The sequence below is a fragment of the Lissotriton vulgaris genome, chromosome 9 (assembly GCF_964263255.1).
Source record: "Lissotriton vulgaris chromosome 9, aLisVul1.2, whole genome shotgun sequence".
Lineage (NCBI taxonomy): Eukaryota > Metazoa > Chordata > Amphibia > Caudata > Salamandridae > Lissotriton > Lissotriton vulgaris.
In genome coordinates, this window is record NC_141697.1 from 1,215,042,517 (window position 1) to 1,215,069,240 (window position 26,724).

Sequence of the window (26,724 nt, forward strand, 5' to 3'; positions counted from 1 at the left end):
TCTCCTCAAGCTGTTGGCTATTAGATGCACCATTCTGCATCCTCTGGGGTGTTTACATTGGAATTCATATGTTTACATCTTTATGAATTGATTGGTTTCTCTCATGGATATCCTACATACTGAAAGCATTAGTTTTGTTTTTTCACTGCAGCAGACTTTAAAAATATTTTAAGCAGGACTCTAAATACAAGCAGCACCTCCTGCGACGATGATGCTTGTATAACCCACCTCTTGGGGACAACTTCCACATCAGAGGCGGGTTCTGCCTCGGTTCCTATAGTATGGCTGTTCGTCACTGTAAGAAATTGGATTCTTGTTTTGGGTCAGCTACTATCTGCCTCAAGGAGCAATCACAACCCTTATCAGGATCAACCTCAAAGTCACCAAATTAACCTGAGCTCAACCCCCAGTATCTATGGTAAAGAGCAGACAGGTTTAATTTGTAGCAACGTGTAAAGTATTTATGAAGTACTAAAACTGCAATTTAGTCAAATTGCAAAACAATAGAAATCCCAAACGGAATTTAAAAAATAGAGTGGAATTTATTAAACAAAATGATGCAAAATAACAAACAAAACAAGCATAACGGGAACTGGAGATATTATTTTTAAAGTTTTATAGAAATAGTGCCACAAAGGACCAGTGATCCTCAAGCCTAAAACCCAAGCCCAGCTTTCATGTGGCCGCTGCTGCCAATTCACGTACCATACAAGAGAAAAGAGTGTGTCCAGAAGGACTAGTTTGCACACTTTAAAGAGAATACCCTAGACCATCAATTCTAGGGTTCCTATTGCTTTATTTGGCTTATTTTAAATTATTTAGATTAGCGAAGCAAATAAATATTTTTTTCATGTCTTAGAAAAGACGGTATTGTAGCAGACATCAGGTGTGTGGAGAATGTTCCAAAACAATTTAATCCAGACTAAGTTTAAAGAAGTGTGGAATCGGGACGGGTGTCGCCTGAGCAGCCTCATGGAGTGAAATTGATTCCCCTGGCAGTGAGGCGCCAATTACTGACTACAGTCAAGCCGTCAGTACAACTTTATAAAGTCTCTGTGGCAAATGGGATTTCTAACTAAAGATTTTTCGTCACATCTCATGGCAAATTGAACCGTCAGGCACTTAGAAGAGGAACTGGGCGGATGCACACCGCTCCACTTTCAAGATATCAACCTTGTCCAAGTCCTGAGGATAATCCGTGAATTGGGTGGATTCGAAACGCATTGGCTCTTGTGAGCTCGGGGAATTGTGTATATATTGGGCCTTAAGAAACGTAGTAATCATTTTTTCCTCTTGTGTAGGCAACATTGGTTTGAATACATAACCCCCGGTCTTCTGGTGTAGGCAAGACAATTAACAACGTCTAGTTAAGAATGCAACGTCCGCTTGATGCCTTATGTAAAAACTAGGACTGGTGTTGTACTTTCAATGTTAATGTTATTTCACACGATTGTCTAAGTTTGTTTCACTTGTCATTTTTGTCTTTAAGTGGAATATAAAATTGTGTATGAATGTGTTTTTGTAAATGTGGCGCTCTGTAAATGGAAGGTTTCTTTTCTAAGACATGAAAAAAATATTTCTTTGCTGCGCTAATCTAAATAATTTAAAATAAACGAAATAAAGCAATAAGAACCCTAGAATTGATGATCTAGGGTATTCTCTTTATAGTGTGCAAACTAGTCCTCCTGGACACACTCTTTTCTCTTGTATTTACAGTGGTCCAGTCCAGGAGGTTTTAGGACCCCAGCCTTCTATGTTCTCAAAATTCACACACCATGGCAGATACTATTGGTGGAATATGGTTGAGAGAAAAAGATACCTTTGTAGTGGCTGAACTGCACAATGTTAAACCAGAAAACCTATCATCAATCCCAGCTTCCCCACTAGACAAACTGTGTGATCCTAGGTAATTATTTTATTTTACTGAGCCTCATTTTCTGCATTATTACACGCGAGAAATGCAAAAACCACAGTTGATGGACAGAATGCAGAACAATGTCATACATTCACCCCAGTACAGAGATCTGGGCCTAAATCCATCGTTTTTTTGCACTCCACACCACCCCAGTTCAGACATGGCCATATGCAAATCAGCCTTGACTTTGTGCCTCATGGGAACAGTCCAGCTCGAACTGCCAAGCCATGTCTTCCCTGGACTGAAGACGGCTGATAGCCAGAAACTGGTCCTAGGATGCTTGATTCCGGTCCAGGAAAGACATGGCTTGGCAGTTCGGGCTGGACTGTTCCCATGAGGCACAGGGTCAGACTGATTTGCATATGGCCATGTCTGAACTGGGGTGGCTTGGTGAGAAAAATAACATGGATTAAACCCAGATCTGTGACTAGGGGTGAATGTTTTGCCATTGTGCAACATTCCGTCCATCATCTTATGCGTTTTGTTATTACACGCGAGAGCAGCTACATAGCAGCGTGTTCGGAATGTGCGCTGTTAGAGGCGTGTGAGTCACTAAAAGCTTCAGCCTGGCTCGGACTCAGCTTGAGGTTCTCGTGGAACCTCGAGCCCAAACCAAGGCTAATATTTGTGGAGGAGATGTGGCCCAGTGGCTATAGCTGCGACCTTTGAACATGGAGAGTCTGTTGGAATCCCGGCCTTGACTCAGCATTCTCTGAAACTGGGTAAATCATTCAATCCACATGTGTCTAAAAAAAGATTTCACTTAGTCTGGGTGTGCTGTGAGGGGCTCCTATGTCCTCGGATAGGTTTGTGCTATTAAAACGGCAACATGTGGCCTCTGCTGCCAACCCCTCTCCCCCGCCCCCCACTCTAACCTCACACATCAAGATTTAAAGACAAAGCATTCACTTTTGATATGAGAAAGATACTCAGCTAGTGAAGCTGGAAAGCCTAGTCTCAATCCCCACTGCTCTGCTTGACCAAACTGTGTGATCCTAAGCAAGTACGTCATTTCACCAAACCTTATTTTCCTTCATCAGCACATATACGAGCACCTTCAAATGCGTGAGTTCAGGATCTGTGCCCTAAACAATAAAACGTGTTAAATAAACTAGAATGTTGCTTCTTGTATAATATGAATCTAAGCCACATATGGGGTGCAAAAGCCAGCTGGCTCGCTTGCCTCTTGGCTCACTGGAGGAGGTATGGGCTTCGGGGCAGAGGGGGTTGGTTGGAAATGAAAAACGTACTTGTAACAAATACTTTTTAGTGCAGTGATCTCAACTAATGCACCTGGGTGCGTTAGAGAAATGCACACTTTTGACTGTCGGCGACTTTTCAACACATGAGATTTGTTGCACGATTTACACGCCAAATGTTTTCAGGCTCGGCTCGTGCCCGCTCGACCCTTGGCTCAGCTCTCCCTGCTCATTTGCTGGTGGCCCACCTCTAATCCATAGCCCCCGACTCCAGGTTGTGAGGCTCTGACAGCTGCTGGACGGCAGCAAACCCCTTTTCTCCAGAGCCAGGGGGTGAAGCTTCGCCAAGTGTCCCGCGTCACTCGTGGAGCTCGGTGGCTGTACGGGCTGCGCCGGGCACTGGAGCAAAGTGACCCGAACGGGGCGTGTGCGGGAGAGGCCGGCACGGCAGCCGCCCGGCGCGTGGAGGGAGAAGGGTGGGGGGCCCTCTGGGCCGGGCAGGCCTTTCATGCCACCGGCAGGTGTCGAAGGGGAGGGAGGGACTCTTCAGGACCGCGCATTCCCCCAGGGGGCTGGATGGAGCACTGGGAGGCCCCTGCGCGGCTTGGAGACTGTCACTTTTCCCAGCTGGCCGGCAGGCAGGGGAGGCTTCAAGAGAGGAAGAGGAGAGGTAGAGAGAAAGCGACCAGAAGGCGAGGGGAGCGAGAGAGTGGATGGAAAGAGAGAGCCCGTGAGGAGACCATGAGATCGGGCCTTGCGCTTTTTTAGTTCTCCAGTCCGGCCCTGGCCCTGCGCCCTTCATCAACCCGCGGAGGGGATGCTAGCCGCCTCTGCTGGGTCACAAGTCTCACTGGACGTGCACTCAATGGTGCAAGGCCCCCCAGGTGCGCTCCCTCTGGGTCACAAGTCTCACTAGGCATACACTCATGGGTGCAAAGGCCTGGGGATGCTTCCCGCCTCCGCTGGGTTACAAGCCTCACTAGACATGCACTAACTGTTGCAAGACCTGGGGACGCTTCCGCTGGGTCACAAGTCTCACTAGACTTGCACTCACTGGTGCAAGGCCTGGGGATGCTTCCCGCCTCCACTGGGTTACAAGCCTCACTAGACGTGCACTCACTGGAGCAAGGCTCCCCCAGGTGCGCTCCCTCTGGGTCACAAGTCTCACTAGGCATCCACTCATTGGTGCAAAGGCCTGGGGATGCTTCCCGCCTCCGCTGGGTTACAACCCTCACTAGGCGTGCACTCACTGGTGCAAAATCCTGGGGACGCTTCCCACCTCTGCTGGGTTACAAGCCTTACTAGACGTGCACTCGCTGGTGCAAAAGCCCAGGGACGCTTCCGCTGGGTCACAAGTCTCACTAGACGTGCAGTCACTAGCACAAAGGCCCGGGGACGCTTCTGCTGGGTCACAAGTCTCACTAGACTTGCACTCACTGGTGCAAGGCCTGGGGATGCTTCCCGCCTCCACTGGGTTACAAGCCTCACTAGACGTGCACTCACTGGAGCAAGCCCCCCCCCCCACTCACTGGTGCAAAAGCCCAGGGACGCTTCCGCTGGGTCACAAGTCTCACTAGACTTGCACTCACTGGTGCAAAGGCCTGGGGATGCTTCCCGCCTCCGCTTTGGCACAAGCCTCACTAGACGTGCAGTCACTAGCACAAAGGCCCAGGGACGCTTCTGCTGGGTCACAAGTCTCACTAGGCATACACTCATTGGTGCAAAGGCCTGGGGATGCTTCCCGCCTCTGCTGGGTTACAAGCCTCACTAGACGGGCACTCACTGGTTCAAAGGCCTCCCAGACGCACTCTCTATGGGTCACACGTCTCAATAGAGATGCAGTCACTGGTGCAAAGGACTGGGGAAACTTCCCGCCTCCACTGGGCCTATGCTGGGTTACAAGCCTCACTAGACGTGCAGTCTCTGGTGCAAAGGACTGGGGAAACTTCCCGCCTCCACTGGGCTACAAGCATAACGGGAACTGGAGATATTATTTTTAAAGTTTTATAGAAATAGTGCCACAAAGGACCAGTGATCCTCAAGCCTAAAACCCAAGCCCAGCTTTCATGTGGCCGCTGCTGCCAATTCACGTACCATACAAGAGAAAAGAGTGTGTCCAGAAGGACTAGTTTGCACACTTTAAAGAGAATACCCTAGACCATCAATTCTAGGGTTCCTATTGCTTTATTTGGCTTATTTTAAATTATTTAGATTAGCGAAGCAAATAAATATTTTTTTCATGTCTTAGAAAAGACGGTATTGTAGCAGACATCAGGTGTGTGGAGAATGTTCCAAAACAATTTAATCCAGACTAAGTTTAAAGAAGTGTGGAATCGGGACGGGTGTCGCCTGAGCAGCCTCATGGAGTGAAATTGATTCCCCTGGCAGTGAGGCGCCAATTACTGACTACAGTCAAGCCGTCAGTACAACTTTATAAAGTCTCTGTGGCAAATGGGATTTCTAACTAAAGATTTTTCGTCACATCTCATGGCAAATTGAACCGTCAGGCACTTAGAAGAGGAACTGGGCGGATGCACACCGCTCCACTTTCAAGATATCAACCTTGTCCAAGTCCTGAGGATAATCCGTGAATTGGGTGGATTCGAAACGCATTGGCTCTTGTGAGCTCGGGGAATTGTGTATATATTGGGCCTTAAGAAACGTAGTAATCATTTTTTCCTCTTGTGTAGGCAACATTGGTTTGAATACATAACCCCCGGTCTTCTGGTGTAGGCAAGACAATTAACAACGTCTAGTTAAGAATGCAACGTCCGCTTGATGCCTTATGTAAAAACTAGGACTGGTGTTGTACTTTCAATGTTAATGTTATTTCACACGATTGTCTAAGTTTGTTTCACTTGTCATTTTTGTCTTTAAGTGGAATATAAAATTGTGTATGAATGTGTTTTTGTAAATGTGGCGCTCTGTAAATGGAAGGTTTCTTTTCTAAGACATGAAAAAAATATTTCTTTGCTGCGCTAATCTAAATAATTTAAAATAAACGAAATAAAGCAATAAGAACCCTAGAATTGATGATCTAGGGTATTCTCTTTATAGTGTGCAAACTAGTCCTCCTGGACACACTCTTTTCTCTTGTATTTACAGTGGTCCAGTCCAGGAGGTTTTAGGACCCCAGCCTTCTATGTTCTCAAAATTCACACACCATGGCAGATACTATTGGTGGAATATGGTTGAGAGAAAAAGATACCTTTGTAGTGGCTGAACTGCACAATGTTAAACCAGAAAACCTATCATCAATCCCAGCTTCCCCACTAGACAAACTGTGTGATCCTAGGTAATTATTTTATTTTACTGAGCCTCATTTTCTGCATTATTACACGCGAGAAATGCAAAAACCACAGTTGATGGACAGAATGCAGAACAATGTCATACATTCACCCCAGTACAGAGATCTGGGCCTAAATCCATCGTTTTTTTGCACTCCACACCACCCCAGTTCAGACATGGCCATATGCAAATCAGCCTTGACTTTGTGCCTCATGGGAACAGTCCAGCTCGAACTGCCAAGCCATGTCTTCCCTGGACTGAAGACGGCTGATAGCCAGAAACTGGTCCTAGGATGCTTGATTCCGGTCCAGGAAAGACATGGCTTGGCAGTTCGGGCTGGACTGTTCCCATGAGGCACAGGGTCAGACTGATTTGCATATGGCCATGTCTGAACTGGGGTGGCTTGGTGAGAAAAATAACATGGATTAAACCCAGATCTGTGACTAGGGGTGAATGTTTTGCCATTGTGCAACATTCCGTCCATCATCTTATGCGTTTTGTTATTACACGCGAGAGCAGCTACATAGCAGCGTGTTCGGAATGTGCGCTGTTAGAGGCGTGTGAGTCACTAAAAGCTTCAGCCTGGCTCGGACTCAGCTTGAGGTTCTCGTGGAACCTCGAGCCCAAACCAAGGCTAATATTTGTGGAGGAGATGTGGCCCAGTGGCTATAGCTGCGACCTTTGAACATGGAGAGTCTGTTGGAATCCCGGCCTTGACTCAGCATTCTCTGAAACCGGGTAAATCATTCAATCTACATGTGTCTAAAAAAAGATTTCACTTAGTCTGGGTGTGCTGTGAGGGGCTCCTATGTCCTCGGATAGGTTTGTGCTATTAAAACGGCAACATGTGGCCTCTGCTGCCAACCCCTCTCCCCCGCCCCCCACTCTAACCTCACACATCAAGATTTAAAGACAAAGCATTCACTTTTGATATGAGAAAGATACTCAGCTAGTGAAGCTGGAAAGCCTAGTCTCAATCCCCACTGCTCTGCTTGACCAAACTGTGTGATCCTAAGCAAGTACGTCATTTCACCAAACCTTATTTTCCTTCATCAGCACATATACGAGCACCTTCAAATGCGTGAGTTCAGGATCTGTGCCCTAAACAATAAAACGTGTTAAATAAACTAGAATGTTGATTCTTGTATAATATGAATCTAAGCCACATATGGGGTGCAAAAGCCAGCTGGCTCGCTTGCCTCTTGGCTCACTGGAGGAGGTATGGGCTTCGGGGCAGAGGGGGTTGGTTGGAAATGAAAAACGTACTTGTAACAAATACTTTTTAGTGCAGTGATCTCAACTAATGCACCTGGGTGCGTTAGAGAAATGCACACTTTTGACTGTCGGCGACTTTTCAACACATGAGATTTGTTGCACGATTTACACGCCAAATGTTTTCAGGCTCGGCTCGTGCCCGCTCGACCCTTGGCTCAGCTCTCCCTGCTCATTTGCTGGTGGCCCACCTCTAATCCATAGCCCCCGACTCCAGGTTGTGAGGCTCTGACAGCTGCTGGACGGCAGCAAACCCCTTTTCTCCAGAGCCAGGGGGTGAAGCTTCGCCAAGTGTCCCGCGTCACTCGTGGAGCTCGGTGGCTGTACGGGCTGCGCCGGGCACTGGAGCAAAGTGACCCGAACGGGGCGTGTGCGGGAGAGGCCGGCACGGCAGCCGCCCGGCGCGTGGAGGGAGAAGGGTGGGGGGCCCTCTGGGCCGGGCAGGCCTTTCATGCCACCGGCAGGTGTCGAAGGGGAGGGAGGGACTCTTCAGGACCGCGCATTCCCCCAGGGGGCTGGATGGAGCACTGGGAGGCCCCTGCGCGGCTTGGCGACTCTGTCACTTTTCCCAGCTGCCCGGCAGGCAGGGGAGGCTTCAAGAGAGGAAGAGAGGAGAGGTAGAGAGAAAGCGACCAGAAGGCGAGGGGAGCGAGAGAGTGGATGGAAAGAGAGAGCCCGTGAGGAGACCATGAGATCGGGCCTTGCGCTTTTTTAGTTCTCCAGTCCGGCCCTGGCCCTGCGCCCTTCATCAACCCGCGGAGGGGATGCTAGCCGCCTCTGCTGGGTCACAAGTCTCACTGGACGTGCACTCAATGGTGCAAGGCCCCCCAGGTGCGCTCCCTCTGGGTCACAAGTCTCACTAGGCATACACTCATGGGTGCAAAGGCCTGGGGATGCTTCCCGCCTCCGCTGGGTTACAAGCCTCACTAGACATGCACTAACTGTTGCAAGACCTGGGGACGCTTCCGCTGGGTCACAAGTCTCACTAGACTTGCACTCACTGGTGCAAGGCCTGGGGATGCTTCCCGCCTCCGCTGGGTTACAAGCCTCACTAGACATGCACTCACTGGTTCAAAGGCCTCCCAAACGCACTCTCTATGGGTCACACGTCTCACTAGAGATGCACTCACTGGTGCAAAGGACTGGGGAAACTTCCCGCCTCCACTGGGCCTATGCTGGGTTACAAGCCTCACTAGACGTGCAGTCTCTGGTGCAAAGGACTGGGGAAACTTCCCGCCTCCACTGGGCTACAAGCCTCCCTAGACATGCACTAACTGGTGCAAGGCCTCCCAGGCGCACTCTCTCTGGGTCACAAGTCTCATGAGGCATACACTCATTGGTGCAAAGGCCTGGGGATGCTTCCCGCCTCCGCTGGGTTACAAGCCTCACTAGACATGCACTAACTGTTGCAAGACCTGGGGACGCTTCCGCTGGGTCACAAGTCTCACTAGACTTGCACTCACTGGTGCAAGGCCTGGGGATGCTTCCCGCCTCCGCTGGGTTACAAGCCTCACTAGACATGCACTCACTGGTTCAAAGGCCTCCCAGACGCACTCTCTATGGGTCACACGTCTCACTAGACATGCACTCACTGGTGCAAAGGACTGGGGAAACTTCCCGCCTCCACTGGGCCTATGCTGGGTTACAAGCCTCACTAGACGTGCAGTCTCTGGTGCAAAGGACTGGGGAAACTTCCCGCCTCCACTGGGCTACAAGCCTCCCTAGACATGCACTAACTGGTGCAAGGCCTCCCAGGCGCACTCTCTCTGGGTCACAAGTCTCATGAGGCATACACTCATTGGTGCAAAGGCCTGGGGATGCTTTCCGCCTCCGCTGGGTTACAAGCCTCACTAGATGTGCACTCACTGGTGCAAAGGCCTCCCAGACGCACTCTCTATGGGTCACAAGTCTCACTAGACATGCACTCATTGGTGCAAAGGCCAGGAGATGCTTCCCACCTCTGCTGGGTTACAAGCCTTACTAGACGTGCACTCACTGCTGCAAAGGCCTGGGGATGCTTCCGCTGGGTAACAAGTCTCACTAGACTTGCACTCACTGGAGCAAGGCCCCCTAGGTGCGCTCCCTCTGGGTCACAGGTCTCACTAGGCATACACTCATGGGTGCAAAGGCCTGGGGATGCTTCCCGCCTCCGCTGGGTTACAAGCCTCACTAGAGATGCACTCACTGGTTCAAAGGCCTCCCAGACGCACTCTCTATGGGTCACAAGTCTCACTAGACATGCACTCATTGGTGCAAAGGCCAGGAGATGCTTCCCACCTCTGCTGGGTTACAAGCCTTACTAGACGTGCACTCACTGCTGCAAAAACCCAGGGACGCTTCCGCTAGGTCACAAGTCTCACTAGACTTGCACTCACTGGAGCAAGGCCCCCCAGGTGCTCTCCCTCTGGGTCACAAGTCTCACTAGGCATACACTCATTGGTGCAAAGGCCTGGGGATGCTTCCCGCCTCCGCTGGGTTACAAGCCTCACTAGACATGCACTAACTGTTGCAAGACCTCCCAGGCGCACTCTCTCTGAGTCACAAGTCTCACTAGATGTGCACTCAATGGTGCAAGGCCTCCAGACGCACTCCTTGTCTGGGTCACAAGTCTCACTTAGTCAGTAAGTGGGCACTCACTGGTGCAAAGGCGTGAGAACACTTCCCGCCTCCTTTGGGTCAAAAGTCTCACTAGGCATGCACTCACTGGTGCAAGGTCTACCAGACGCACTCCCTCTGGGTCACAAGTCTCACTAGACACGCACTCAGTGGTGCAAAGGCCTGGGGACGTTTCTCGCCTCCTCTGGGCTACAACCCTCACTAGACGTGCACTTACTGCTGCAAAATCCTGGGGACGCTTCTCACCTTTGCTGGGTTACAAGCCTCACTTGTCGTGCACTCACTGGCGCAAAGGCCCGGGATGCTTCCGCTGGGTCACAAGTCTCACTAGACTTGCACTCACTGGTGCAAGGCCTGGGGATGCTTCCCGCCTCTGCTGGGTTACAAGCCTCACTAGACGTGCACTCACTGAAGCAAGGCCCCCCCAGGCACACTCTCTCTGGGTCACAAGTCTCACTAGGCATACACTCACTGGTGCAAAGGCCTGGGGATGCTTCCCGCCTCCGCTGGGTTACAACCCTCACTAGACGTGCACTCACTGGTGCAAAAGCCCAGGGACGCTTCCGCTGGGTCACAAGTATCACTGGACTACACTCACTGGTGTAAAGGCCTGGGGATGCTTCCCGCCTCCGCTTGCTTACAAGCCTCACTAGACGTGCACTCACTAGCGCAAAGGCCCGGGGACGCTTCTGCTGGGTCACACGTCTCACTAGACTTGCACTCACTGTTGCAAGGCCTGGGGATGCTTCCCGCCTCCACTGGGTTACAAGCCTCACTAGACGTGCACTCACTGGAGCAAGGCTCCCCCAGGTGCGCTCCCTCTGGGTCACAAGTCTCACTAGGCATCCACTCATTGGTGCAAAGGCCTGGGGATGCTTCCCGCCTCCGCTGGGTTACAACCCTCACTAGGCGTGCACTCACTGGTGCAAAATCCTGGGGACGCTTCCCACCTCTGCTGGGTTACAAGCCTTACTAGACGTGCACTCGCTGGTGCAAAAGCCCAGGGACGCTTCCGCTGGGTCACAAGTCTCACTAGACGTGCAGTCACTAGCACAAAGGCCCGGGGACGCTTCTGCTGGGTCACAAGTCTCACTAGACTTGCACTCACTGGTGCAAGGCCTGGGGATGCTTCCCGCCTCCACTGGGTTACAAGCCTCACTAGACGTGCACTCACTGGAGCAAGCCCCCCCCCCCCCCACTCACTGGTGCAAAAGCCCAGGGACGCTTCCGCTGGGTCACAAGTCTCACTAGACTTGCACTCACTGGTGCAAAGGCCTGGGGATGCTTCCCGCCTCCGCTTTGGCACAAGCCTCACTAGACGTGCAGTCACTAGCACAAAGGCCCAGGGACGCTTCTGCTGGGTCACAAGTCTCACTAGGCATACACTCATTGGTGCAAAGGCCTGGGGATGCTTCCCGCCTCTGCTGGGTTACAAGCCTCACTAGACGGGCACTCACTGGTTCAAAGGCCTCCCAGACGCACTCTCTATGGGTCACACGTCTCAATAGAGATGCAGTCACTGGTGCAAAGGACTGGGGAAACTTCCCGCCTCCACTGGGCCTATGCTGGGTTACAAGCCTCACTAGACGTGCAGTCTCTGGTGCAAAGGACTGGGGAAACTTCCCGCCTCCACTGGGCTACAAGCCTCCCTAGACATGCACTAACTGGTGCAAGGCCTCCCAGGCGCAGTCTCTCTGGGTCACAAGTCTCATGAGGCATGCACTCACTGGTGCAAAGGCCTGGGGATGCTTTCCGCCTCCGCTGGGTTACAAGCCTCACTAGATGTGCACTCACTGGTGCAAAAGACTGGGAAAACTTCCCGCCTCCACTGCGCTACAAGCCTCACTAGACGTGCACTCACTGCTGCAAAGACCTGGGGACGCTTCCGCTGGGTCACAAGCCTCACTAGACTTCCACTCACTGGTGTAAAGGCCTGGGGACGCTTCCCGTCTCCGCTGGGTCACAAGCCTCATTACACGTGCACTCACTGGTGCAATGGCCTGGGGACGCTGCCCGCCTCCACTGGGTCACAAGCCTCATTACACGTGCACTCACTGGTGCAAGGCCTCCCAGGTGCGCTCCCTCTGCTCCACTGGTTCCTTCCTGTTGAACTCTGCACTCTGACGTGGCACACAAATGAATCATCACTTTTATCAACAGTGTAAAAACAAGCCCCGCAGCCAGGGGCACAATGACTGGCCACGACCCCTCACTCCTGCACACAAAAGGAATGTAAAACAGCAAAATAACAGTCCAGGCAATGTGCAAGATTTGTGAACCACCCATCTTAAAGATTGGGACACAAAATCATGAACCGAGACTCCCTCCAGGCTACTGGTGAAGCGTCATAGGCATATACAGGGCTCGAGTCAGGGTACCACGCGGGTGGACGGCGTCCCCCCACTTATTTTACCGGGAGCTCGATAGCTGGAGCAAATGGAGCCACACATTCACTCTTTGGCTTCTCTGGGGCGAGATCTCGCCCCAGAGAGGCCAAAGAGGGAATGTGTGGCTCCATTTGCTAAGGGGTGAGCGAGGGCAGGCAAGGAGTCTTATGGTGCAAGCCACCTTTTGTGACGTCACTTCCTGTTGTGACGTCAGCGTCCCCCCACTTCTTTTTGTGCCCTGGGCATATATGGATTGGGTGGGATCCCTACAGACTCGGCTCTCAGCAGCAGCTTACCTGCCTCTCAGCCGACCACGGCCGGGCCTCCAGGTCCAGTCAGGGGGAGCGGGCATTTAAATTTAAATGACCTATTTTGGACCGAGGGTCACAGAGCATAAAAACATGAGAAAACGAGAGTTCAGTCACTGTCGCAAGACGAAAATGAAACACACGTGAATGTTTCTCGGCTCGGTTGGCTTAGCACACCAGAAGCCAACATATAAGCACACAGTTTAAAAAACATAATATTAGACCCTGTTAGAGGGGCCGTCTCTAGGGCGGGACAGACCTAGTTGTCTCCAAGGAATCACCCTTATGGGGTCTCCTATTTCCCCTTACCAGCTATGAATGGGGCTCGCATCATCCTCAGTGGGGGAGAGGTGGCAGTGCTTAATTTGTAAAATATTAAGTGCAGGTGCTCAATTTTTGGGGAGGCCACACCCACTTCCTTGGCCCCACCCACTTCATCTACTGGCCCCACCGACTTCCTCTATGGCTTCACCCACATCCCCAACTAGCACTGCTAAAAGCCAGATGTAATACCCGGCCTGAATTTCAGTGAGCACCGACTAGAAGAAGAAAGATCTTTCCTCCCAACTGTGAATCACATCTCCTGATGGAGAGCTATTGGAGAAAGCTGGGCAGTGATCTGTGTACTGAAGAATCTTTCAGGATGGGTTTATGATTTAATGGGACAAAGGCCCGTTTCCATCACTACCCTTCCCCAAAGTTAAAACCCAACTACCTTTGACAGCTATTGAAGTAGATTACCTACCTTATCACTAGAAGTAGAAAAGAGATTCTGGACAGTTACTTTTTTGTTCTAAATAAACAAACAACAGGCTCTTCTGGGAATTAGTAAAGGGCACAACAAGATCAAAATAAGTAATAAATAATGCCTCTGTATCAGAGTCTGGTTGGGTAGTTCATTTATCTAAAATATTTCAAGATCTCACAACATTCCTGAAAAGCATAACAAACAGTAACAGCAAATCGCTGGACCCCAAACTCTGTGGGAGGAATCGCCCTGGACCACAAGACCTCGGTACCTCCTTAGCCCCACCACCAGCCCTGGAAAGTCAACATTACACTGCAGAAGACATCTCCAGAATTATAAAACAGGGCCGCAACGATGGGTCCCCAAGGCCCAAATGGCATCCCGCAGGCCATCTTCAGGGGTGATCCGGACTAAAGGGCAAAATCGTTAGGTCTTCCTAGCTTACTTACCCTTTCCCAAATCTATCAAAGTGCCCTGCCTCATTACCTCAATATTCAAAAATTAACTCTAACTCTGTTATTACCAAATCTTGTAAAGCGGTCTGATACTCGTGTCAAGCCAGTGCTATATAAAACCTTTAAATAAATAAATACATATTGAACTAATAAACTACTGTTGTGCTGATCTTTAAATTTGACAAACATTATGAGGCGGCCTGTCACAAGTGCCAGTGTTGACAATTAAGTTCCTGTGCCGAGCACACAGAAACCACCTGCTCAAATTAAGCACTGATATGAATACATTCATCTATGTTAACACAGATTTATAGGTAGTAGTTTTATACCCCATTTTACTGCATACATTGGTGCGAATAGCATAATTGTGACCCAAAACTAAAATAAGACCTAGTACTGTAACCATAATCTCTGACCAGCAGACTGCTACATACAATATAGAATGTCCACTCTTGTAAGGTGGATAGAATGTGCACACAGTGAAGTGCTGGGTCGCCACTGCTCTATAAACATGCTATCAAAAGTAATACAACGCAAACCTGCCAACTTGAAGAACAAGCGCACAGTGGGAAGAAGGGGAGGAGCCTAGAAGGGGGCCAAGTGGCAAGGAGTACCTAGTAGGGACTTTTGAACACAACCCAGCCCCCAAGCCCCCTACTTCTCCCCCTAAAAAGCTACCTGATGTAGTTGTCCTGGGGAGTTTTCACACTCCTAATGGAGGTCGGCAGTTCAAAGCCTCGAAAACAAGCTGGAAAACCACTTTTTACAGTAATTTTTAGCTAGTTTTCCCTGTCCCTGTGACCGTGTGATGGGAGCCGATATCGTGAGTCACACTGTGGTATGGCCACCAAGGAAGGGACACAGTCCTGCTTACCTCCATGCGCGGCACGTGCTGCCTCTGCGGTGCCCACGGGACTGGATGCATTGCAGGAGGGTGCAAATGTCACATGTATTCTTAACCATACACTGTCAAGCATTAACTTCCTGGGAAGGCTCCCACAATGTCTTACAGTTTACATATTGTCCTGGAGAGGCCGCCGCTGTGGCGCGTCAGTTAGATTAGGAATGTTTCAGAGTTTATCTTTTCTTGTAAGAAAGTAAACCAAACAAGCATTGGTAATGCCAGCAGTTCTGGCCTGCACACGAAAGTGCCTTTTGTGTCATGGATGGGTTTTTAGGCACTGGAGTCATCAAATTGCACCCTGCCACTCATCTTTGCACTCATGCATTCACTCATCCATCCATGGACTCATTCTTGTATTCACCCTCTGACTCAACTAGGAAAAAAACAAACACAAACTCAACAATGTATGCATGAAGAATTAAATGAATACAAGAAGAAGAAGAAAATAAAACATACTGCTGTCTAAACCTCAGAAGCATAGCCTTGCAATAATAAAATTAACATGGCAGTGGGAGTCCATATTGCAGTGGTATTGCACATAGCCTATCATCATGTTAACGTTTCAGCATATTTATTTATTATTATTTTTATTATGTTTCTTATATAGCGCCAGAATCGACCCCCGAAGGGGTATCTCTGAGCTTGCCTTGGGAACCCGTCCTGGCTTTTCCCTGTGAGATAGCCCCTACAGGGCACCCCCAAGGTGAAAGCCAGGCATCCCGCCGCGGGGGGCCGCCATGTTCAGAACCTATGTTCCGGCCATCTTGGAATGGTAAAACAATAATAGACATTGGACAATAGCATTCCATACTAGTCAGCTGATGTAGAGGAAGCAGCCATTCAGGATGTGGAGCAGTGCACAGGACATGAGCAGCAAGGATGCAGTCCGTTAGCACTCCCAGGGAGCTGTAGTATGCACATAAGAATTCAAATAAATAAATGAAAGAAGAGGAGAAGCCAAGAAATAAAAGAGGAACTGTAGAATGATAACATTGAAAATGAAGGGACTGGACAACCACCTCTAACATTGAAGCACAATCATTTGTAGGTGGATGTGCCCATGAGACCAGAAATGCCATCATTCGCAGGGCAAGAGACCCAATGACTGATGAGGACTGAACCATTTCTCCATGCAGTCCGCTGCCATAGGTGGAAACAGAGTATAAATGACTCTCGGACAGACCAATGCAGAACATGGCTGATCCAAAGGTCCTCAATGTATCTATATGGATATATCTATATATAAGTGGTACGCATTATTATTATTTTTTATTACAAGCTTCTGACAGACAGCTAAGCCTGCAAAGCCTTCATAAAAGTTTCTAGCAAGAATATTTTAGTGGAAATCTCCTACCCCTAGGACTTGTCAAAGCCGCTAACTAACACCTAAATCCAACCCTAGAAAAGTGATCTGTGAACGTTCATGTGACAAAATACCGGATTGCAGGCTGCAACACAGTGCGAAAACAATTTACCCTTAAAGGCCTATTGGCTTTGGCAGGTGTTACATAGTAAATAAATCAGTCCTACAGCTCTTGTAGTAACTTTTAATAATAAACAGCTCAGACCTATGACATCTGGAATACCTTTTCAAGTGAATCTGTAGAGCTGTTAATATTGACTTGTCACCATCGCCAACTCAGGCCTACGGGATTGAGCTTTCCCACAAGGCGACCATCAGGCAGACATACAGTCATAAAATGACAAAAGTATACACAATTACGGTGGGCACAACAACATACGATCTCTCCCAAGGAGGTCTTGCAAGGAATCTCACAGTGCAAATCTTCTATACCCATGGTTTGTCTGAGGGGTTAAAGCAGGGCTAAATATGTAAAATAATAAGTGATAATAAGCAAAGGTTCATATTATTTGGGAACGTCCTGAAGTTGCGGCTTATTGGAACGGGGTGTATGATGTAATGAGAGACGTTACGGGGGTTCCTCTCTTACCGGAGTCCAGGCCCTGCTTGCTAAATGTCTGGGAACCCACGGATTACAAGGTGGCCCAGACCCAGTGGGCGACCCTGGGGGCCATGATCGCTAAGCGCGATATCGCACAACTGTGGGGGTCCCAAAGGCCGCCTACGGTTGATGTATGGAAGGAAAACGTGGACTGGTGCATGTTTCGGGAAAAAACGGTGTATCTGGCCCGGGGCCGCCCTCGGAAATAGCATAGAGTGTGGGGGCCATGGAACAGGTATTGTGGAGACATATGTACACCACCTGCAGTAGATAACATCGATATCCCACTTTCCATCTGACCCCACGTTCAATGTTTGCAATATTGTATGCTTACTGCTTCACCCCTGTACTCCTCCTTGAAATGTTTGCTTATTATTTGATGTACTGTTTATCTGGCCTCATGTGAGCAAAGCGCTATGTATATTGTTTTTTTGCCTTGCTTGTTATACTTAATAAAAATAAATATAAAAAAAAGACAATACGCTAAAGTTCTGAGAAGCCCACGGCCGGCGCTGTTGAATGTCGGGTGCTTAATATCTAGGCGTAGTCTTGTTTGCACCTCATGCCTTTCATCCACCGCCAGGCTCTCTGTCCCTTTAGCTCATTCTTGCAGATTCTTTTTCATCCCTCCTTTCCCATCTCGCTCATCTTCCTTCCCGCTTTTTGGGTTTTACTCTCTCTTGCTCCAAGTAAAAGTATTATGAGGAAAAATATGTTACTGGGCCCAAAAACGAGAGCCAGTGAGCCCCCACCTGCAACCACGGTCTCAAATTATGCATTGAAGTAGCCAACATCAAAACTCTTGCCTAACACAGTAATCTGTGACATTCATGGGCGGTTTCCCGTCTAGGGCGGCCGGGCTCTGCCCCCTTAATTTGTACCCCTAAATTCCAAAGTAATTCAAGTTTTTGTATGCCTTTAGGAAAAAATGATGCGCAAACACAGGCTGAGGGTTGCACTCACCTCAGCCCTGCTTGCTCGTTTTTTCTGAGGATTTGAAATGGCCTGTCCCTTCTCAGGATGTCTGCAACTAAATTTATTTGTAAGGCTGATGACCTTCCAGCCCTGAGGTCTGTGACATCATCAGCCCAGTAAAACCATAGCCTTCTAGGCTAAGCTCCGCCCCTGACCCATATTCACCAGAAATAGCGATGGCGCGGCTGGAAGCCCTACCCCATGGGGGACACTGGCGGGGCATAGATGACTGGGTGCAGGTGTGGGCCACAAGGATAGGAAATCTTTTCCGGGTTGGGGAGCTGCTCTCCTGTGAGGACTTTAGTAATGACTGGGGTATCCCACAGGGGCACTTCCTACTATATGGAGCAGTTACTGGGGCCATGAGGCGGCAAAGGGGGAACGGGCACGGCTGAACCGAATTGGCAGACCACCTATGAATACATATGCCTGTCCGGGGGAATTATCAAGGCGGTTGCAGGTCTTTATAGGGCAATAGGACGAGATGCCATACAACCACTGGACCGGCTGAAAAACCAGTGGGAGGGAGACATCGCCAGCCTGCTGGTGGACAAAGATTGGGAGAAGATACTCGAACGGGCAGCCAAGGTCTCCAGAAATGCCCGCTTTAATCTGATTCGTTTTTATACATTCCACCGGGTTTACTTAATCCCAGATGGTATTAACAGATATTTTGCTAGGGAGGACGCCCGATGCCCGAGATGCACTACTGTGGGAGCGACCTACATCCACATGATGTGGAGCTGTACTTCTTTAACACACTATTGGCAGGTAGTGACACAGGAGACGGCTCGGATCACGGAGAGGGTAATTCCATGCACACCGACACATGTACTGTTGAGTTTGTTTCCACACACTGCCAAAACCAGCACCACAGACAGGTTCCAGGACCTTGCCTTCGTCCTACCAAAGCGAGAAATCACTCATAACTGGAAAGACCCGAGGGGCCCCATTGTGCAAGGGTGGTAACGGGAGCTTGCGACATGGGTGGGGTGCAAGAGCAGGGTCCTCTTGAAACGTGGGACAAGGAATAGGCAAGGAGGAGCGAGCTAGAGCTTGGGAGGCTCTGGTGGGAGACATACAGCGAGATGGTCGGGCATCTCCCACTTCTACCCCCGAGAGACCATCACAACCAGAGCATCACTAGTGATCGAGGTGGGACAAAAAGGCTCAGGGTATCCCGGACAGGGAGGGACGTGAAACAGGCCCTCAAAGAAAAGAGTAGCTGCAGCGCAGGGAACACCCGCGAAGGGCTTCCGCAAATGGTCCGATTGGAGGGGGTAACCTTCTGCGCTCCAGGGGTACAATGGGGAGACAGCAGTGCGGGGAGGGAGGGGACTTAGTCATCTGTTTTTGATTCATTGGGGAAAGGAGGGGAGGGGGGCACACGAGGCCAATGTACCATTCTCGCCTCAGAACCAAGATTGGGCGAGGACATATTTGCCTAGTGCTTAAGGGGAATGCAGAATGGGGAATTGGACATACTGCTAACAATTAAAGTATGAATATCAAAATGTATGGTTGTCCAACTGATACTAAATGCCAATAAAGTTTGTTTAAAAATCAAAAAAAGCTTCGGCCCCTGATAACGTTACAGTGAAGTTAGGCCGGGGGGCTTCAGGTTGAAGCTCAGCAGCGGCAGGGGCTCACGTCAATCAGGGACTTTACCCTCACTCACCCCTCGTCATAGTGTGGTATAGGGCCAGTAAGCCTCGTGACCCTGTGATAGAGGTGGGCAAAAAGATACACCTGGGAAGTTGAGCACTTGCATGTGTGTGCATTGTCCCAGCACCAGTTTGAGGTTACTCTGCAGATTCTAGCAATGTGAGGAGAATCCCTCGTTGACCTGCACTTAAGAAGTGCACCTCTCAGTCACCTCCATATCCTGAGTGGACACAAACTGGCTGGGCCTGCGTTTCAGCTTCATCCAGTACCACCAGGAGCTCAGCCGAGACGCAGGAGCAGTCGCAGGTAGTAGGTGCACAAACGCGATTCAACTGGGCCCAGTTGAAGTGTTTACATTACTGAAAATTACCACAGGAGCTCAGTCAGTTATTCTAACTCTGTGTAGTGCTTCACTTGCTGATTGAAGGGAGCGCGTTGTGGATTCTGTGATTAGATCATTTTAAATTTCTTTCAGTAGTGCTCGGTTAACGCTCCAGTGTGAATTAAAAACAAATTAGCTAGCCAATTGAATCCCAGGCAAAACAGAGGTTCTAAGTAGTAAAATATGAAGTCAAAACTGGTAAAAATTCCTCCTGAAATACCTACTGATCCAGGGGTGGCTCCTCCGCCATGGCGGAGGAGAGTCGTCCCACTGCTTTCAAGAAGTGCGAGGAAGAAGAAACCTAAAATGATAACTTAGAAATGCAAATAGCTCCAACTTCAACCAATGATATGCCTGTTGCATTTTCAATGCTTGTTTACAGATGGGCCACAAGAATGCGAGCTAAACCTCAATATTGTCCCAATTGCCATGGTGAATGGCTGCACTTTTTGGGCTTTGTTCGGCGCCACCTTAGGAAACCTATCAGACCCAGACATTTCTGAAAACTAGACATCCAGGGGAGTCCAGGGTGGCAAGTCCTGCGTGGGTCCCATGATGGTTTCTTACCCACAATGTTCTGCTTATTTCAAACTGTGCCTAAAATCACACATTTTCTTCACATTACTGTGATGCAAACTTTCGGAATCAGCAGGAATCTACATTTCCTTCTGGCCAGAGTTCCCCCACTTGTTCCGATACAATTGCTGCCCCAGTTGTTTGGCCGGACCTCGTGCCAGTGACAGGAATGGATCAAACCAGGGTTAATGGGAGACTTTTCGGTTGTTGAATATCTGCCCGGTACGGAAAGCGCAAAGTACGTCAGTTGCTTTACATTGGGAAATTCACCTGGCAACTTGGAAAGAATGATTTGCAATGTCTGCTCAGTTTTGCAGAGTTACTGAAAGGTTCAAGGTGAAGGAAGTGGCCCGATTAGGGCCACCAGGGTCACTCACGACCACCTCTCAGCCTTCTATACAAATGAAGAGTTGGTCAGACAGTAAAGAATACAAACCAAGTATATTCTATTCAGATACACTTGAGCGGAGTCCAGTCTGACCAGCCTCCTGGGATTGCTGCAGAGTGACTGACTTCTGCAAACAGGGCGATACATTATGCAGAATTCAGAACCAATGCAGACACGCCCCGACTGGAACTTTCGATTTGGAGGCAGCTAGACAAAGAAGGTATAGAAGGATGAGTTTCGATCCGGAGACTGGGGACGCATTATTTTAATGCCTAGGTCGTTCAGCCTGTGCCTGTCGCTCTAAAGTTGGAAGCAGGCCTCTATCTAGTGGGAAAGGTATGCGCTAGTAAGAACAGTGTATTCATTAGTACAGCAAGGCCCAACCTTGGAGAAACAAAAACTACCACAGCTGCTTTCAGCAGAGGCAGCGAGGAAAAGTAGTTTAGATCATGGTTCAAAATGGCAGCTACACATAAAATGGTGCAGCAAATGCTTACTTAAGATGTACAATACATAAACAGCATAGCTTAAAGATCTTTATTCCAACAAAGGAAGTCAATGGGCTGGGTCTACACCAAATCCAGCTTCAGCAGCAGCTTACAGCGCCACTACAAATGGCCGACAGATGTCAGCATATGTCCTGGATGCGGGGTATAGGCAGGACCACTTGAGGTAGAAGGCAATGGATGACCAGATTATGTGGCAGAGTGAGGCTAGAAAAGGCAAATTGTGTGGTGTCATAGAACATAGCCTGTGGCAATAGACATTCATTTGCAGTTTTAACAAACATTAATTGGGTCTGGTTAAAAGGTCTCACCTCATTTGGTCCAGTTTAAGCCCCGGGAAGAGGAATCAGCAACTAAAAAGGTGTTCCATCAACATTGCAAAGTGTTTGTCACTCTGCAGGAAGGCATTGGGACAGATGGGGGTCTTTCATTTTTGAGCTGCTTGATGTAGAAACATTTCTAACCAATTTACTAATTATTTAGCGAGTCTCGGACTCGAATATGCAACTGCAATTGCAGGGGACCCGGCCACGGAGAACACAGAAACATTTAAGGTTAATGATAATGAGCTAATCCAACACGTGCAGTAAACTAGTTCAGCGTGCTACCAGCAAAGAGGTCGTGGGAGGGAGAAACCACAAGAAAGACCACAAAAGTTCACCAGCACAACCGCGATGGCGAGAGGTGGACCTGAACAGATTTTTCGAAATGAAACAGACCTCTAAGCAGACAGCAGGATTCGAACCATCGCCCGTTAGGCTGAGAATTTCAGACCAAATCGACTAGGCCTCAACCAGCATTCTAGTCTGAAAGCAGCCACCTCATTGGCTGCTAGACAGCAGCATTCAAGTACCGGCACGTGCAGTCTGTTGTAGGACTGAGGACGGACAAAGAGCATATATCTGAATTAACAAGCTGAGCTCTCCGTGTACCTCACGGACAGGTGGGCACCCTAGTTCGCCTTAAAAGTGCTGTGCAGCAGCAAAGGTACACGAAGCATCGCGTTACCGTTTTAAGAAACGAGCCATGCAAAACAAAGTAACTTAGGGCCAATTCGCAAAAGCATTTAGAAGTACCGGAAGGAGTACTGCATCAGTACGATTTCACATGCCTTTGTCAATAGTTCCGAAACGTTCAACTCCTTATTAGTGTAAGTGCCCAGAAGGCACATTCTTTTCTATTTGTACTAATTGTGTATGTATTTTCTCTGAATATTAACGTTTTCTTTCGATTTTAGATGTCTTAAGGCCAATTCATTGAAGCATACAAGAGTGCTTTTAACAGTACTAATTTACTCACTCCCATAAGCATTTGTGAACAGGCCGCTTGTTGTAATAGTAGGAAACTTCAATCCTGCATAGCAAAAATATTAAAACATGCACTGGCAAAGCCAATAGCTCTCTGCAAAGCGAGAGCTATTGGTGTTGTCAATGTCAAATGTCTGTTAGCCATGTGGTATAGCAGCATGGCTGAAAGTCGTGGAAAAAAGGGCTATGAAACGGCCAGCATTGGCCATGTCATAGATCTTTTTTGTCTGGCAGGAGGCGCGAGACAAGGAACACAACACATATTGAATACAACAGTCTTTTCAAGACAGCGCATGTGCTGTCAAGCCGAGACCTACAAACATCAGCTATCGCCCTTAATACACGCAAAGGCTCATGATTCCACATTAAAGCCATGGAGAAGGAGCATTGGTTGTGATAACGACCATCGTTTGTACAACGAGAACGTGACCGCAAATCACAGGCTCAGAGTTCATTTCCAAGTTTGTATTTATTATTAAAGCAGGCTTTTCCTGAGTAAACAGGACATGCCCCCGCATCCTCCACAGCCTGGCAATTAGCATGTTAATTAATTACATCAAATTGCTTTTAGATCACTATTAGGTGCGGACTGGTTCCCAGGTTTCATTTTTAACTGTTCTCGGCCTCGGGGACCACAACCTCTCCTGGGCAGGTCCTTAAAAATTAAAGGAAGGGGCTGCACAGTCCCCCTACTGGAGCCACTAACGGCCCTGGGGACCGCCACACCCTAGGGCCAGCTCCCTATGTCCTGGGATACCCACCCCCCCGGGACATAGCGGTTTGCTGTCGCTTGGCAGGAGCTTTCACAGCTCGCAAACAGTGAGTCCGCTTCCAACAGGTACGGGGAGGAAAACTGCCCACGCTTGCTGGGAGCAGAGTTTTCTTCTGTACAGCGGGCAGGAAACTAGATGACAGAATTGCTCCTAAACGAAGAGAGCAGCATTTCTTGCTGCTCTTTCTGCATGCAGGAGCAAGGCCGGCTCCTGCAAGCTGACAGGGAGCGCAGGGGGATTGGGGCTTACCCCATGGTCCTCAACATAGCAGACTGGGTGGCTTGGGTGGGCTCCGGGGAAATCAGGAGCATGAGGCTATGCCCCAGGGGATAATTTTTCCAGGCCCCAGATCCCCTGAGGCCAAAATCAGCCCAGAGAGGGCGGCCGCGCACCCCCCTCCCCTTTTAAAAAATTGGGGGGGGGATGTGGTGCAAAGGGCTAAAATCAACCTAGGTAGGTGGGCTGCACAGCCACCCTCCCCATTAATTATTGGCCGGGCCCCAGGGGATGGAGTCCCCAGGACAACATTGGCACGCCACTCCTTAATAATTTGTGACCAGGCCCCAGGTCCCCTGAGTCCAACATCGGCCCAGGGAGGGTGGGTGCACGGCCCCCCTCCCCAAAATTTGCCAGGCCCTGGGGGATGGTGTCCTGGGGCTAAAATAAATCCAGGGAGGGAGGGGGGGCTGTACAGTCCTCCTCAGCCATTAATTCTTGGCTCGGCCCCGGGGGGATAGGGTCCCCAGGGCTAACGTTTGCCGGGTAAGTGGGCCCCACCCCCTGCTTCTATAAAAGACAAAGCAAGTGTGTTTTCTCAGAAATTCCACATTGAAAGACTATCTGAAATACTTTGTGGAGGTGAATGCATTGTTGATCTATTGAAGCGCTAACTTTAGTGACTGTGAAGAGTGGGTTCTTTCTTGTCCTTACTAGGTTAGAGCAGAGTCCATGGTTCACCCTTTAATTACTATGAATATGCAAATCACTTGGTCCCGCCCACCTTAGTAGTATGCATTGGTCTTCCCACATTTTGTCAGAATGATGGACAGCTTAAGAGACAATCCTGCAACTATCTGCTGATTTTGGAGAGGCGTTCTGGAGGCCGAAGAATGAAGACATCTCCACCAAACAAAGAAGCACTTACTTAATATAGTTAAGAAGAACCACCCTTGTTTGGGCGTGATTTATCTCTTTGCAGTCTTGTTGTCTTCTATATAGGAATATTCATGTTATCACAGATTTCTGGATAAAGATGCATGAGGAAATATCACATTGCCAAAATGCACAGAAGGTCACTGGAGACATTACCTTGTGGTCCATTACTCATCTGTAGTGTAGAATACGGAATGGGGACACACACACACACACACACACAAACACACACACACACACACACACACACACGCACACGATTAGTCAAACACTCACATACTAACTCACAGATCCACTAAGACACTCATGCACCCACAGACACTCATAGACCCACACAGAAACTCACATACCCAGTCCCAGACCCGTACCACACAGACACTCACACCCACTCAAAGACCTAATCAGCCACTCACACACCCACTCGCCAACCTAGACAGCCACACACACTCATTGTTAAAAGTTTACAGTTAGAAAATAAAATGTAAAAAGCATTACAAATTCACTAGAAAAAGGTTAAAGGAACATCATAGTCAGGAAACAGACAAAAAAAACGTAGAAATTCACTAAATAAAAACAAAGGTTACAGGGACGTTATAGTTAAAATCAGATTTCACTTGTACAAAAAAAGTGAAATTCAACAGTTAATTGCTAACTATAACTTACACCCCTGCAATGCATTCCTTATTACCTCACATATTACATCACTCTTGACGTGGTAAATTACATCTAAATGAAAATCACTGATGGCATCATATACAGAACCCCTCACCCACACAACTACTCACAAGCCCATATCCACTAAAATACCAACACATTCATAGACCAAAGCACCCATACTGCCTCTCAGAACCACTCACACAACCATTTACATTCACACATCTATACAGCACTCGCGCATCTTCTCACTCACCCATACAGCCACCCACTAAGCCATACAGTCACTCACACAGTCAACCATTAACCCATACAGCTAGTCACACACATCCGCTCACACATGAATACACACAGTCACTCACATAATATATGTTAAGAAATGGAATTACTCATTAGTAGCTCACAATGTATACTAATTTAACTTCTGTGGTACCTTAGTATATAGGTTTAACATGCAGAAACCTTTAAAAACACTTAAAATCACTAGATGATGGCATCAGTGATGTCATTAGTGAGATCAACAGTGATGTCACTGACCATGTCCTGAGTGATGCAATATGTGAGGTCATAGGCAGGGCATAGCGGGGCGTAAATTATAGTTAGCTGAGGCAACTATAACTTATGTTTTTCACTGATTATCTATGAGTGAAATCGGAGTCGAACCAGAACGCCCTTGTAACCTTTGTTTTTTTGTTGGTGATGGTCTCTGTGGGCAGATCATGGCTGCCATTGTTCATTATATTAAGGGTATTTGTAGAGTGCAGGACCAGCGCCAGGAGAGTATCCTGGAGCGGACAGGCGGGGGTGAGTGGACAAGCAAGGGATGAGACTAGGTGAAGAGCCACAACGTCCATTTCTTGCAAAACTCAGGAATTGAGGAGGAGGAGGCTCTGATCTGCAAGGGTAGGTCATTCCAGGCTGAAGGAGTGAGGTAGGAGAACACCTATTCTACAAAGAGTAAATGCACAATGGGCCAAGTAGTGAGGCTGCTGAGAAACTGGACTGAGTGTGAACCTCCTTGTTAGCTGGTGTCTCAAATTCCTTGGATGAACCCCAGGCACAGGAGAGTAGCGCAACAGTTGGACTTACGGGCTATAGGCAACGACTCAGCAACAGGGTGGCGTGGCTCAGAGGTTCTTTGTTCCCTCAAACCGCTCTGAGAGGTGGAGTGTCCTTAGAGCCATTGGTGCCTCCTTGGAATACAGACATGGAGCAGCAAGTTAGCAGGCCTGGTGCATCACCCCTCAGGAGCTGCCTTAGCACTGGGAGGTTACCCAAGTCCTGGGTGGG

At 48.9% G+C, this 26,724-nt stretch overlaps 1 protein-coding gene across 2 annotated transcripts in view; it reads right to left on the minus strand.

Moving 5' to 3' along the window:
- LOC147693064 (solute carrier family 26 member 6-like) overlaps window positions 1-26,724 on the minus strand; it is a 222,609-nt gene that overhangs the window by 171,078 nt on the left and 24,807 nt on the right. The gene's annotated exons all lie outside the window — the stretch shown is intronic.